This window comes from Mustela nigripes, chromosome 5, assembly GCF_022355385.1.
Source record: "Mustela nigripes isolate SB6536 chromosome 5, MUSNIG.SB6536, whole genome shotgun sequence".
In the NCBI taxonomy this organism is placed as follows: domain Eukaryota; kingdom Metazoa; phylum Chordata; class Mammalia; order Carnivora; family Mustelidae; genus Mustela; species Mustela nigripes.
Window position 1 is genome coordinate 129627906 of NC_081561.1, and position 3162 is coordinate 129631067.

The window sequence follows — 3162 nt, forward strand, 5'->3', positions numbered from 1 at the left end:
CAGTATCCTGCATCAGGGGTGAATATATCTTGGTTTAGCCTGACTGACACTGAAGATATTATCTATTCTCCAAAGCCTTCTAGGCCATGGAAATTAAAGATCAGGTTGACTGGTTTAACAGAAAAGAGAAAAAAGAAAAAAGATTAACTTTTAAAACACTTTAAAAACAAGAACAATACACCAACAAATTTAAGATAATAATAAGGCATTTATTTAAATGGAATAAAGTGCTGCACACATACACCTGTGCACATGTGTGCACGTGCGTGCACACGCACACACACACATACACACACAAATGCAATGTGGGAATTGTATGCAGGCAAGAGTGATAAACAGGAAGATTAGAAAAAAAAATTTTTTTAAAGGAAAGCTGCCAGCATCCATTGCAGTGACTGAGTTTCTCTTAAAAGAAAAAGAATGACATGACAAGACTTGTTTTAGATAAAGGTCTCAACAAATGAGAAATCATAAAGTAAATGATTTTGGTACCTCAGGCCTTTTTCTAATGTGGTTGCCTCTGGGCAGAGACTATTTCTGTTTTGATTCATTCTTTTTAGATTAGCAAACCTGAGCACCATATGTGATTTGAATGGGGCCAAACAGTCATAGAGTACAGGGGCCATCTCCTCTCTGAATATCCTCTAGGAAGTTTCAAGGGGGAGGCAGGGGTCCCCACCTAGCCCTGAGCTGTAGCACCTATGGAGAGCCCAGGAAAGCTGGTGGCATCCAAAGGTACGTTAGCAAGCTCTTCATGAGCAGTTCTTGCATGTATGTTTCTCATGGTTACTGCAGTTTTGTTTTCTCAGCCTCGGAAGGACTGCTCATTGGGCTGATTTGTCAGTCAGTCCTTTCCGTTGTGAACAAACAAGCTCCCTGACTTCATTTGACCCAGGAAGGAACATTGGGGATACATACATACATATATATATAATTTTGAGTGTTGACCACATCCCAAGCACTATTCTAAGTGCTATGCTTGCATTAACTCATTTGATCCTCATAATACTCTGAGATGTTGTTTCCTCTCTAGATGGTGAAATATACCCCAAAGCTAGGATTCCCCAAGGTCTCCCCCAAAAAAGCATGATTTCAGATATATTACTCTTTCCACCACAGGTAAATGACACTCCTCTGAGAGTAACTTACACACTTGGAGAACTTTGGCCCCTATATGTGTGTGTCTACTTATATCACATAAGTATTAGTGCATGACAACTGTAATAGATGAAAACCATAGGCCAAACACTCATTAACATCTATAAAAAAATTTAAAAAATAGCAAATACCCCTCAAATTTACTTGAAAACTTGTTTGAACCCAATAGGAATTACCTTTGTCTTTACCCACCTCCCTGCCCCCCCTTTTAAAAGCAACTGTGTCATTCACCAGAGATTTAAATTTGAACGTTTCTGGATCCTATCCTTTGCCTTCCCACGAAGTATTTATTTTATTAAGCACATATAGTACTGTCTGTCTATTAGGCATTATTCTACTTTCTTTAACTTTACTTGCTCTTTAATCAATGCTTTAATCCTCAGAACAGTCTTACGGGAAGGCATGATTCTTCATTTCATTGATGAGGAACTAAGCTGCAGAAAAGCTAAGTTACTTGTTAAGGTCCCTTGACATGAGGGACAGAACCTATGCGGTCTGGCTCCAGTACCCCCTGCTTAATCTCCTCATCAAGTCACCTCTCCCATCTGTTCAGGTCAAGAAGTCAGAGTGTGTAACTCTGCAAGTATTTTGGAATTTGGGGATAAAATGAGCCATGACATCTTACTGGTTTTGATGGAGGAAGAAACCCTTCTCTGTTTTCATGTTGGTGGTTCTTGTCCTCTTTAGTTAATGTGTGCGTCAGTCCCTAGTAAACGCTCAGCATTAATGAATGAACCATGCTCTGAACCAGACAGCAGAAGCCCATAGGAGCCACTTGGCTTCACAACGGATGCAGCCTCCTCCACCTACACATCAATCCCTTTACTCGGCCCCTGTCTGCTGGCCAACCAGCCAGTGTCTTACACTTCTTTGTAATAATTACTACAAAGCATCCTTAGAGGAGCTGGTAGAAGTCACTTTCAATAGTGATAATCATGATCTTCCCTACTCCTTTCATCTATTTGTTCCTCCATTATTTGGGATTAAAAATAGCATTTGCATTTGCACGGGAGCTATGGCCTTCTGTGTCTTTATCTGCTTCCTAACTACTGTAACAGGAGGGAGACTGACTTCCTTGAGGAGCACACCAAGGTCCTAGAGCTACAGTCTACAGACCTTTTGTCATGTTATGTAGATTCTTCCATTTGACAGTCAAGAAGATTCCTATTAAGTTGGTTTTACACCACATATGCCCAGGCATTGAGAAAGAGTACCCCTTGGTAGACAGTAGAAGGAAATCTGCCCGAATTTTTTTTTTTAAAAGATTTTATTTAAGTTGAGAGAGAGAGAGAGAGAAAGGGAGAACAAGCTGGGGGTAGAGGGAGAGGGAGAAGCAGACTCCCCACTGATCAGGGAGCCTGACACCAAGGTTCCATCCCAAGACACTGAGATCATGACCTGAGCTGAAGATAGATGCTTAACCGATTGAGCCATCCAGGTGCCTCTTTTCTTAATTCTTAATGCAAATCTATTCAACCAAAGGCTCTTCTGTCTCCATATAGTGCCGACTCTGGGAGATGCCTTAGAGATGACGAGGATGAGGCTTTCCTGTGAACAGTAAAGAAGCTGATGTCCAAAGAGGCCAAAGGACTTGGTTCAGGAATGTGAATTAGCAGCATAACTGGAAGTGTGGGTATCTTCTGCTCACTCCTCCAGATTTGCTGCCCACCCTCCTCGGGCTGCTCCCACCCCAAGACCCATTAGACTGTATCAATGGACACGCTCGCTCCTTGCTCTGGCCAACAGGAGATCTGGCAGGAGATCGGGGAGGACGCAGGATGAGCTTGGGTTTTTCCTTCCTTCCCCCATCCCTGCAAGTTTGCCTTCCACCGACTGTATCCCACCAGTGAAGGCGCGGCTCCTCTCAAGGTGGCCTGCAATATTTCCAGGTTATTATCTCTGCCTGTGGATGCTACTTCTTCATGGCCCCATCTCCACATGTCCCTTTCCCCCATTTCCTCAGAGTTACTTTCCTCTGTGTGCATCTACCCTATTTTTGTTGTC